This window comes from Salmo salar, chromosome ssa09 (assembly GCF_905237065.1).
Source record: "Salmo salar chromosome ssa09, Ssal_v3.1, whole genome shotgun sequence".
Lineage (NCBI taxonomy): Eukaryota > Metazoa > Chordata > Actinopteri > Salmoniformes > Salmonidae > Salmo > Salmo salar.
In genome coordinates this window covers 908,209-921,254 of record NC_059450.1, presented here as the reverse complement: position 1 = coordinate 921,254, position 13,046 = coordinate 908,209, and the positions used below count along the sequence as shown (strand labels likewise).

The 13,046-nt window shown below is 43.9% G+C and overlaps 1 pseudogene; it reads left to right on the top strand.

Moving 5' to 3' along the window:
• Positions 1–13,046, top strand: part of LOC106610627 (ena/VASP-like protein) — a 66,952-nt pseudogene that overhangs the window by 35,159 nt on the left and 18,747 nt on the right.

Here is a 13,046-nt window from a genome sequence, read left to right as displayed (position 1 = left end):
ACTCTAATGTTTTGATGCGCGCTCCAGGTCACGTGCTTCACGTTGTTTTTATCCTGTATTGAACACCGTTTATCCCATCTTAAATTTTATCGATTATTTACGTTAAAAAATACCTAAAGTTGTATTAGGAAAGTTGTTTCAAATGTTTGGACAGCGTTTACAGGTAACTTATTAGATATTTTGTAGTCATGCTGGGCGAGTTGCAACTGGTGTTTTTCTAAATCAAATGCGCCAAATAAATTGACATTTTGGAGATATACCGACGAAATTAAATCAAATTAAAGGGCCATTTGTGATGTTTATGGGACATATTGGAGTGCCAACAGAAGAAGTTCTTCAAAGGTAAGGCATGAATTAAATCGTTATTTCTGACTTTTGTGTTGCGCCTGGCGGGTTGAAATCTGATTTTCATGTGTTGGTATGCTGGGCGCTGTCCTAAGATAATCGCATGGTTTGCTTTTGCCGTAAAGCCTTTTTTAAATCTGACATGGTGGCTAGATTAATGAGAAGTTAAGCTTTAATTTGGCGTGTTGCACTTGTGAATGTATGAAAGTTAAATATTTGTAATAATTTTGGGGAATTTGGCGCTCTGCCATTTCACCGGATGTTGTCAAATCGATCCCGTGAACGGTAGTTGAGCCCAAAGAAGTTAAGGAGCTCCTTTAGCACCTCGGACTCAGTGACCGCCTGCAGGGAGAAACTTTGTTGCGGGGCAGGAGAAAAAGAGGGAGGATGATCGGGGATAGTCACATTAAAAGGGGTGGGAGATGAGGAAATGTTGGACAGGCAAGGAGGCATGGCAGAGTCAAATAGGAATCCTGACTTAATGAAGTGGTGATTAAAGAGCTCAGCCATGTACTCATCATCGTCAACATTAACCTGTTAGGGCTAGGGGGCAGCATTGACACGGCTGCCCCCTAGCCCCTAGGACGACGTAGGAAGTGTCACGTTAGAGCAGAGATCCTTAGTAAAAGATAGAGATGGAAAAGAAGTTCAAGAAATGGTCAGACAGGCCACTTCCTGTAAAGGAATCTCTCAGGTTTTGACCTGCCATTTGAGTTCTGTTATACTCACAGACACCATTCAAACAGTTTTAGAAACTTTAGGGTGTTTTCTATCCATATGTAATAAGTATTTGTATATTCTAGTTACTGGGTAGGAGTGGTAACCAGATTAAATCGGGTATGTTTTTTATCCAGCCGTGTCAATACTGCCCCCTAGCCCTAACAGGTTAACACTCTGTCATAAATTAGGGAGGAGGGGAATCTCCCTCCTGCTCTTCAGCATCAACCAAAGGAATGCCTTTGTCCCCCAGAAGACTTTTGCAGCCAAAACTATAACACCCAAAAAGTGAAAACTGGAACGATATTTCTAAGATAGGAATGGTCAGTGCGGATCTAAAGAATAATGATATCATATTACTTGTCATTTTGTGATGTTATTAAAAACAGTATGAACCAAATACTGTAACTTAGGAAAGAAACCCCCTTTGGCTGTCAAGTTTCCATCCAATACATTATGAATACAATATGAAGAACGATTTTGGTTTTCTAATGAGATCATGGTTTTTCATGCCCTTTGCACATTAAGTAGCCACACCCCAAATGAGGTCAGAAGAGCGCATCAGTGTGATGGACCAGAGTGCTTAAAAGGACTCGCTAAGAATTAACATACCATACCAGAAGATGTGAAGATACCACTAGATGAGAAGATTAAGACTAGACCTTAACATTACCAGTCTGCAGCTGGGCATGTAAAAGTGGTCCTAGAACTTTGACTAAAGACACGAGGTGGGAAGGAGAAAATCCCATCTCAGACAATCACCGAGTATCTGTTCTATTTGAACACTCCACTACAATACCAAAAGACGTGAGACCGCGGTCCACACCTTGAAATGGTTGGAAACTCTGCAACTCTCAACACTAGATGAGAAGATAACATTGTCGGGTTGCTACTGGTGTGTAAAGTGGTCAGGATAATGACTGAATAATTACTTTAGACCAGTAAAGCCTGGTGCGTTAGCTACATTTTGGAAATGGTTAGAACCTAGCCTCAACACGAGGTGAAGTAGATAACCTCACCTACCAGACCAGAAACAACACCAGTCTGCAGCGCGCGTGTAAAGTGATGTGGAACTTTGACTATCTACCCAAGGAAGGATTTAGAAAATCCCATCTCAGAGAAGCATCTGAGTATCTGCTCTGAAAACACTCCACTACAAGCCAGGAAAACTAAGAAGAAGGACATTGTGACCTCTGGTGGACAACCAGAGCCTTACACCCATCGACCCCTTCCCATAGAAGGATTGATTGGTTTCAACAGAGATAGACGACAAACAAAGACATCCACATGTAAATACATGCATTACTTCTTATCCCAAAACGGGCGGTGTTTCGTGTTCAAAGTAAATGTTTACTGTGAGTGTAGTTTCCAAATGTACAATAAGTATTCTCTTTGTCCCTTTGTCTTTCTCTTTCCCCTTCTCCATCTAACGTTATGTTGTAACAAGCCGTCATACCGATTTTAAAATAGCTTTTCGGTGAAAGCACATTTTGCAATATTCTCAGTAGATAGCCCAGCCATCACTGCTAGCTATTTAGACACCGACCAAGTTTAGCCCTGACCAAACTCCGATTTACTATTACAAAAGTTTGATTACCTTTGTTGTCTTCGTCAGAATGCACTCCCAGGACTGCTACTTCAATAACAAATGTTGGTTTGGTCCAAAATAATCCATCGTTATATCCAAATAGCGGCGTTTTGTTCGTGCGTTCTAGACACTATCCGAAGTGTAAATAAGGGTTACGAGCATGGCGCAATTCGTGACAAAAGATTTCTAAATATTCCATTACTGTACTTCGAAGCATGTCAACCGCTGTTTAAAATCAATTTTTATGCCATTTTTCTCGTAAAAAAGCGATAATATTCCGACCGGGAATCTGCGTTTAGGTAAACAGAGGAAAGAAAACAAAGCGAGAGTAGCCTTTTCTGGGTGTTTGGAGTATACCTTGTGGGATTGGTAATAATCTGAGAAAGATTTTGGGAGTCCCATTGCTTTAGGACTTGGTCAGGTGATTTACGCATGTCCCAGTTTAGGTCACCTAGCAGGACAAATTCAGACTTAGTGTAAGGGGCCAGGAGAGAGCTTAGGGCATTTAGGTTACAGGCCGGTGCTGATGGGGGCCGATAACACCCAGCAACAGTCAACAAAGATTTATTTGAAAGCTTAATGCGTAAAACCAGCAAATCAAATTGTTTGGGGAATGACTTGGTGGAGACAACCGAGCACTGAAAGTGTTCCTTGGTAAAGATTGCCACTCCACCACTTTTGGAAGATCTTTCTTGCCCAAAAAGGTTATAACCTGAAAGGTTAACATCAGTGTTCAAAACACTCTTTCTTAACCACGTCTCAGTAATGACCTACACATCAGGATTGGAGCTGTGAATCCACACTTTCAATTGATACATTTCAGGTAATAAGCGTCTAGTGTTAACGTGCAGAAAACCCAGGCTTTTACGAGAGCAGAAATCAATGAAGCAGATTTCAGAGCACAAATCAGAATTGGGGCTAGCAACAGTAGATGGGCCAGGGTGTACATGCACATTTCCATATACAATCAGCAGTAATACAATCAGGGCATGGCAGAGGACAGGGAGAGCTCTGCAGTGTTGATTTATAACATTTGAATGTGCATTAGATGGCAACAAGATCATATTGTACAGCAATTTCATCAGGTAACATGATCACAAAGCCGACAAGAGGTGGTTAGAATAGGATGGGAGTCCAAGATTCTGTGTAAACAATAGAGAGTCAGAGTCCCGAGTGTGGGAATAAACAAACTGTCCCCCGGTTGGGTAAACAAGCAAGTTCATAGTCAACAAAGAACACAGGAGTCATAAGGCAAATAGCATAGAGTACAAGCGGAAAATATAACAACTTGGGCTAGCCATTGCAAGTTCAGAGTCACTCGCCTCAACAGTGCATGTGTGCTGGAGGCGAACTAAAGCTCGGGAGAGAGGGGGGAGTGTGGCGAGGGTACCTATACCAGACAGGGGGAGACAGGCCAGGGCAGATGGTGAACAGATCGCCAGGTGGAATCCAAGCAGCAGTGCAGCAGGCACCGGGAGTAGGTGTGACACCCACTTAGGAGAAGCTTTTTTCGGGAGGCAGATTCCTTGTAGAAAATCCCAGTTAGCTAGCTAACGTAGCTCGCAAGTCTCTGTCCGTCTTTTCCACGTGGAAAAGAAGATTGTTAGCTAGCTATATCTTTTCAGTATCGGCGAATGATCCTTTACAACGTCCAAACAAAGTTGTCCTGTGGCTGTTGTATTTTGGGGATTCTGAGGAGGATATCTTCTCTGCACAGATGGAGGGGCTTCAAAGGCCTCTGCATTTAGGTGGGGAGGGGCTGTGAAACTCTCCTGCCATTGTTAGGCTTAAGAGTTTTCACACCTCTTTCTTCACACTTAAGTGCTAATTTCAGTCAGATTCTTTCCTAGCAGCTTGGTAGCCTTATTTATGAAGCTTTATATAACAAAATTACCTAGAGGTTATTGTCTTTTACTTTTTGGCTTCAGAAAGTAGGTTCAGACTGAACATTACTCACTCAATTTTGTGTTTGATGGTATTTCCAGGTTCCGCTGTGTTTCTTCTGTAGGTTTTGGCTTGTTTTTTTCTTGATAGTCCTTGGTAGTAATAGTCCATTCAGGTAATTTTGTCCAAAATCAAGGTTTTAGGTATGGAATTGTGAATTGGAACTAAGGTTTTGATGTTGAGGTTAGTATCCTGTATAAGTCCTTGCAAAAAAATGCATGTTTATCTACATTTATCCAACTCTAATTTTATATTTTTGCAGAAGAACTCAGGAGCCCATGCTCTGTGTCTATTCACTCTCTCTCTGAAACAATGTATTCGTGGGCCCAGATTGAAAGGCTGGAAATAGGGAGAGGCTAAAACTTGTGTTTGTGTCCTCTGTGTATCTGCAGGCAAATGATGGAGCAGCATCAGATGCAGATGCAGGGAGTGGCCCACAAAGAGAGGGAACGACGGACGTCTGGCTCAGGTAAGGCCTGCAGACAAACATACTTACTGTGGACAAACAAACAGTACCATGTTAGACAAGGGTCTGTCAACACACAAGCCACAATACATTTTACCCAAGTCAGATAACATCTTAAGATGCTATTCTCTCCATGGGAATAGCATGACAATCATGGTAACCAAACACAGCCAAGTGTAGCAGCGCATATGGGTCATATTCATTAGGTACCAATGGTGAGAAAACAGACTGAAACAGGGAGGGACTACCTGAATATGTCCAATAAGATATGCTCATTATCGTATTCCGTTGCAAAATGTTGTGCTACAGTGTACCCTAATGAATACGACCATGGCTAGAGAGCTACCTCGGACACATCTGTGCTTGTGTTGAACCCCCCCCCCCCTTTATTTACTCATGCTTATCCATGCACAAACAGGAGCCAAACTCATTCGGCCAGCGTGCTATCGGCAGCTGCGTGGCAATGCGACTTCCTGCTTTCCTGAGAGATCGCATTTTGCTTATTTTTCTTATGTAATTTGTCTTTGTTTCTTTTTTATTTATTTGTTTATTTGTTTCTTTTTTATTTCTTCATCTTTGCTTTGTTTCTCATTATTCTCTCTTTTACATCCTTTGTTTTCTACCCCACCCTCCTCCGTCTGTGTTATAGTTGTTTCCACCCTCCAATATAAGGTGTCCTCCCCTCCCTCTCACCCATCAAACACCCCTCCTGAGTACAGACACTACCGGGCCGCCACACTGCCGCCTTCCTACGCCCGAGTGGCCTCCAACTCCTCCCCTTCCTCCTCCTCCTCCTCCTCCTCCCAGGAAAGAGAGGTGCTGGGTGGACGGGCTGGCGACAACTCCGCCCAGCTCTCCCAGCTCTCCACATCCCTGGCCTCGGCCTTCTCACCCGTGCAGCCAGGGGTGCCCATGGCCCCGACCCGGCAGGTGCGCCAGATCCCTCTCTCTCCCCCCACTGCTCGGGCCCTCCACCACACCCAGTCACTCCACCAGGGCCATGGACTGCAGGACCCTGTGCTGCCCCCCAAACATGGCACCTGGTCAGCCTCCCACACCCACATGTATGGTCCCGTGCCCTCCACGCCCCCCTTGGTGGGCATGATGCCTGTGCACATGCCTCCTGTGCCCCAGCCCCAGCATGTCGTCCCCGTGGCCCACCCTCTGCCGCCCCTCCACAGCCACGTCAAGACCCACCCCCTGGACCAGCCTGACCAACCCCACATCCCGTCCCACCTCCCCCACGCCAACGGCCAATCAGAGGACTATTATAACCTTGCTCAGCAGCAACAGCAGCAGCTAGGTTACGGCGAGGCTACTTCCTTACCCCCTCTGATTGGTCAGTCTGCCCAGGGCCCCGTCCCTGTCTCTGCCCACCAGTCCCAGTACCCCTCCTCCTTTCACCCCCAGCAGCAGATGTACCAGGCCACGCCCCCACCACCACCAGCACCCCAATTCTCTCCCCCTTCATACACCACAGCCCAATCAGAGGGGGGCTCGCCCAAGCAGACAACCTCTCCTGTCACTCAGGCTGCCACGGCCAGCTGCAGTAAGTATAAGCATAGCTCAATGAGCAAGGCACTTGGACAACTGGTGTGTGTCCTGTGTGTGTGTCGGGGGGGGGGACTCCACTCCACTCCACTCCACTCCACTCCACACACCTCGCACAACATGCATTTGGCGTATGTGGATGGAAGCATATACCTATTATGAATACAATGAATAGAAAATTCAGCCATCTGTTACTGTACTTTTGCATTTTGATTAACTTTAAATTCAATTCTTCTTATCTGAGACTGTTAATCTAATCAGTTCCAATCAGTGCTCGCCAGCAGTGTTAGCCAATGAGGAATCCGATGTCACCTGATGTGAACCTATGCTGTTTCTCTCCCAGGTCCGGTTTCTCTTCCTGCATTGCTGGCTTTGGCCCCACCAGTGGCCCCACCAGTGGCCCCACCTATGCCTATGCCCCCCCCCTGCCCCTATGGCACCCATGGCCCCCCCTCCTCCACCGGGCCCCCCGCCTCCGGCCACGGTGCCACCGCCCATGCCCCCTCCACTGCCGGTTGGTGGAGGGCCCGGGGGGCCACCGGTAGGGGAGGCAGGGAATGAGCTGGCGCAGCCACTCTCAGGACTTGCGGCTGCCCTCGCTGGAGCCAAACTCCGTAAAGTTGCAAGGGTTAGTATCTCAGCTTAGACTTGGATCATGGTCAGTAAGAAGAAAACGTTTTGAAACAAGGAGGTACTACCTAAACATGTCCAATAAGAAACTTAATTTTTTTCTTTCTTTGCAATACATTTGAAAATGTTTTGCTACGGTGTGACCCACTGAACAAGACCATTCATATCTATGTGAAAATTGCTTGGACATTCAAACCATATACACATTACCTGTTGATTGGCTTCTATAAGATGGAACTCGTATGGTGACCAATGTTGTGTCTCCTCAGGATGAGAACAGTCCACCAGGAACAGGTGTAGCCAAGAACGATGCCAACCGCTCGAGTGGAGGTAGTGGTGCTGGAGGGGAGGGGCTGATGCAGGAAATGAACGCCCTTCTAGCACGCAGGTGAGAGGAAAACAACAGTGTGAAAGAAATATTTATTTAATCGAATTGAAATACATGTAATTGAAAATCCCTATCCCAACTATAGCACATCAAAAGACCACATTTTTTAAATGAACATTCTGGATTTCAAAAATATATTCCTTGATGCAATTGTAAGTAAGTAGGCTACTAGCCTGTGAAATAACACAAAATGACTGGATTTGTCTTTTTCATTATCTAAATGCCTGAATTTGCTTTTCCTGCAGACGGAAAGCCTCAGAGAGACCTGAAGAGGTAATGCAGTTTATCTTCTTTTAAAATATCAAGTATTAGTTTCCCAGGGTGGGTCTATCCAGCAACAATAATTGCATTCAAGCAATCTAAAGAGACTTGTGCACACTTACTCATACACTGAGTGTACAAAACAATAGGAACACCTTCCTAATATTGATTTGCACACCCTTTTGCCCTCAGAACAACCTCAATTCGTCGGGGCATTGACTCTACAAGGTGTCGAAAGCGTTCCGCAGGGATGCTGGCCCATGTTGACTCCAATGCCTCCCACAGTTGTGTCAAGTTGGCTGGATGTCCTTTGAATGGTGGACCATTCTTGACGCACATGGGAAACTGTTAGGCGTGAAAAACCTAGCAGTGTTACAGTTCTTTACACACTCAAACCGGTGCGCCTGGCACCTACTACCATACACCGCTCAAAGGCACTTAAATATTTTGTCTTGCCCATTCACCCTCTGAAAAGCACACATACACAATCCATGTCTCAATTGTCTCAAGGCTTAAAAATCCTTCTTTAACCTGTCGCCTCCCCTTCATCTAAACTGATCAAAGTGGATTTAACAGGTGACATCAAAAAGGGATAATAGCTTTCAACTGGTCCCTCTGTCATAAAAAGAGCAGGTGTTCATAATGTTTTGTACATTCAGTATAAAAAAATATATATATATATATATATATATATACAGTACCAGTCAAAAGTTTGGACACGTACTCATTCAACCGTTTTTCTTTATTTTTACTATTTTCTACATTGTAGAGTAATAGTGAAGACATCAAAACTATGAAATAGCACATATGGAATCATGTAGTAACCAAAAGAACTAATCAAAATATATTTGATATTTTAGATTCTTCAAAGTAGCCACCCTTCGCCTCGATGCCAGATTTGCACACTCTTGGCATTCTCTCAACCAACCTGGAATGCATTTCAATTAACAGGTGTGCCTTGTTAAAAGTGAATATGTGGAATTGTTTTCCTTAATGCGTTTGAGCCAATCAGCTGAGTTGTGACAAGGTAGGGGTGGTATACAGAAGATAGCCCTATTTGGTAAAGTACCAAGTCCATATTATGTCAAGAACAGCTCAAATAAGCAAAGAAAACGACAGTCCCATCTTTACTTTAAGACATGAAGGTCAGTCAATCCGGAACATTTCAAGAACTTTCAAAGGTTCTTCAAGTGCAGTCGCGAAAACTATCAAGCACTATGATAAAACTGGCTCTCATGAGGATCCGAACAGGAAAGGAAGACCCAGAGTCACCTCTGCTGCAGAGGATAAGTTAATTAGAGTTAACTGCACCTCAGATTACAGACCAATTAAATGCTTCACAGAGTTCAAGTAATAGACACATCTCAACATCAACTGTTCAGATGAGAATGTGTGAATCAGGCCTTCATGGTCGAATTGCTGCAAATAAATCACTACTAAAGGACACCAATAAGAATAAGTTGGGCCAAGAGACACGAGCAATAGACATTAGACCGTTGAAAATCTGTCCTTTTGGACAGATGAGTCCAAATGTAAAAATGTTGTGAGACAGAATAGATGAAAGGATGATCTCTGCATATGTGGTTCCCACCGTGAAGCATTGAGGAGGAGGTGTGATTGTGTGGGGGTGGATGGAGAGAATGGCTGCAGTTTCATTGGCTCTTAACCAATCGTGCTATTTTATTTGTTTTTCCGCATTGTTTGTAACTTATTTTGTACAGTTGAAGTTGGAAGTTTACATACACGTTAGCCAAATACATTTAAACTCAGTTTTTCACAATTCAGGACATTTAATCCAAGAAAAAATTCCCTGTCTTTGGTCAGTTAGGATCACCACTTTATTTTAAGAATGTGAAATGTCAGAATAATAGTAGAGAGAATTATTTATTTCAGCTTTTTATTTCTTTCATCACATTCCCAGTGGGTCAGAAGTTTACATACACTCAATTAGTATTTGGTAGCATTACCTTTAAATTGTTTAACTTGGGTCAAACGTTTCGGGTAGCCTTCCACAAGCTTCCCACAATAAGTTGGGTGAATTTTGGCCCATTCCTCCTGACAGAGCTGGTGTAACTGAGTCAGGTTTGTAGGCCTCCTTGCTCGCACACGCTTTTTCAGTTCTGCCCACAAATTTTCTAAGGGATTGAGGTCAGGGCTTTGTGATGGCCACTCCAATACCTTGACTTTGTTGTCCTTAAGCCATTTTGCCACAACTTTGGAAGTATGCTTGGGGTCATTGTCCATTTGCAAGTCCCATTTGCAACCAAGCTTCAACTTTTTGACTGATGTCTTGAGATGTTGCTTCAATATATAATTTTCCATCCTCCTGATGCCATCTATTTTGTGAAGTGCACCAGTCCCTCCTGCAGAAAAGCACCCCCACAACATGATGCTGCCACCTCCGTGCTTCACAGTTGGGATGGTGTTCTTCGGCTTGCAAGCCTCCCCCTTTTTCCTCCAAACATAATGATGGTCATTATGGCCAAACAGTTCTATTTGTGTTTCATCAGACCAGAGGACATTTCTCCAAAAAGTACGATCTTTGTCCCCATGTGCCGTTGCAAACCGTAGTCTGGCTTTTTTATGGCGGTTTTGGAGCAGTGAATTCTTCCTTGCTGAGCGGCCTTTCGGGTTATGTTGATATAGGACTCTTTTTACTATTGGATATAGATACTTTTGTACCTGTTTCCTCCAGCATCTTCACATGGTCCTTTGCTGTTGTTCTGGGATTGATTTGCACTTTTCGCACCAAAGTACGTTCATCTCTAGTAGACAGAACGCGTCTCCTTCCTGAGCAGTATGACAGCTGCGTTGCCCATGGTGTTTATAATTGCGTACTATTGTTTGTACAGATGAACGTGGTACCTTCAGGCGTTTTGAAATTGCTCCCAAGGATGAACCAGACTTGTGGAGGTCTACAATTTTTCTTGAGGTCTTGGCTTTCTTTTGATTTTCCCATGATGTCAAGCGAAGAGGCACCGAGTTTGAAGGTAGGCCTTGAAATACATCCACAGGTACACCTCCAATTGACTCAAATGATGTCAATTAGCCTATCAGAAGCTTCTAAAGCCATGACATCCTTTTCTGAGATTTTCCAAGCTGTTTAAAGGCACAGTCAACTTAGTGTATGTAAACTTCTGACCCACTGCAATTGTGATACAGTGAATTATAAGTGAAATAATCTCTCTGTAAACAATTGTTGGAAAAATTACTTGTGTCATGTACAAAGTAGATGTCCTAACCGACTTCCCAAAACTATAGTTTGTTAACAAGAAATTTGTGGAGTGGTTGAAAAACGAGTTTTAATGACTCCAACCTAAGTGTATGTAAACTTCCGACTTCAACTGTACATAATGTTGCTGCTACCGTCTCGTATGACCTCAAAGATCTTCTGGACATCAGAATAGCGATTACTCACCTTGAATTGGATGAAGAATTTTTCTTTAATGAGTCGGACGAGAGGGATTTACTCCAGACACCCAAACAGGCCCTCATCCTTATCATTTGCAGGAGAAAGAGATGGAAGAGGTATCGCCATCGGTCCTATTGGCCAACGTACCATCGCTGGATAATAAATTGGAAGAACATAATGCACATATCCTACCAACGGGACATTAAAAACTGTAATATCTTATGTTTCACCGAGTCGTGGCTGATCGACGACATTAACAACATACAGCTGGTGGGTTATACACTCTATCGGCAGGATAGAACAGCAGCCTCTGGTAAGACAAGGGGTGATGGTTTATGTATATTTTTAAACAAGTGCATGATTTATACGGAAGTCTTGAGGTTTTGCTCGCCTGAGGTAGAGTGTCTCATGATAAGCTGTAGACCACACCATCTACCTAGAGAGTTTTCATCTGTATTTTTCGTAGCAGTCTACATACCACCACAGACCGATGCTGGCACTAAAACCGCACTCAATGAGCTGTATACCGCCATAAGCAAACAGGAAAACACTCCTCCAGAGGCGGCGCTCCTAGTAGCCGGGGACTTTAATGCTGGGGAACTTAAATCTGTTTTACCTAATTTCTACCAACATGTGCAACCAGAGGGAAAAAAACTCTAGACCACCTTTACTCCACACACAGAGACGCGTACAAAGCTCTCTGTCGCCCTCCATTTGGCAAATCTGACCATAATTCTATCCTCCTGAAAGCTGCTTACAAACAAAAATTAAAGCAGGAAGCACCAGTGACTCGGTCAATAAAAAAAGTGGTCAGATGAAGCAGATGCTAAGCTACAGGACTGTTTTGCTAGCACAGACTAGAATATGTTCCGGGATTTTTCCGATGGCATTGAGGAGTACACCACATCAGTCACTGGCTTCATCAATTAGTGCATCGATGACGTCGTCCCCACAGTGACTGTATGTACATACCCCAACCAGAAGCCATGGATTACAGGCAACATTTCGCACTGAGCTAAAGGGAGCAGGACTCTAACCCGGAAGCTTCTAAGAAATCACACTATGCCCTCCGATGAACCATCAAACAGGCAAAGCGTCAATACAGGACTAAGATCGAATCGTACTACACCGGCTCCGACGCTCGTCGGATGTGGCAGGGCTTGCAAACTATTACAAACTACAAAGGGAAGCACAGCTGAGAGCTGTCCAGTGACACACATCCAGGCTGTTTAAGAGCTATTTGACCAAGAAGGAGAGTGATGGAGTGTTGCATCAGATGACCTGGCCTCCACAATCACCTGACCTCAACCGAATTGAGATGGTTTGGGATGAGTTGGACTGCAGTGGGAAGGAAAAGCAGCCAACAAACGCTCAGTATATGTGGGAAGTCCTTCAAGACTGTTGGAAAATCATTCCTCATGAAGCTGGTTGAGAGAATTTAACTAGGCAGGTCAGTTAATAACAAATTCTTGTTTTCAATGACAGCCTAGGAACAGTGGGTTAACTTCCTTGTTCAGGGGCAGAAGAACATATTTTTTACCTCGTCATCTCAGGGATTTGATCTTGCAACCTTTCGGTTACTAGTCCAACACTCTAACCACTAGGTTACCTGCCGCCCCAAATGACGATACTAACGATACTAGAATGCCAAGAATTTGCGAAGCTGTCATCAAGGCAAAGCTTGGCTACTTTGAAGACTCTAAAATCTAAAATATATTTGTATTTGTTTAACACCTTTTTGGTT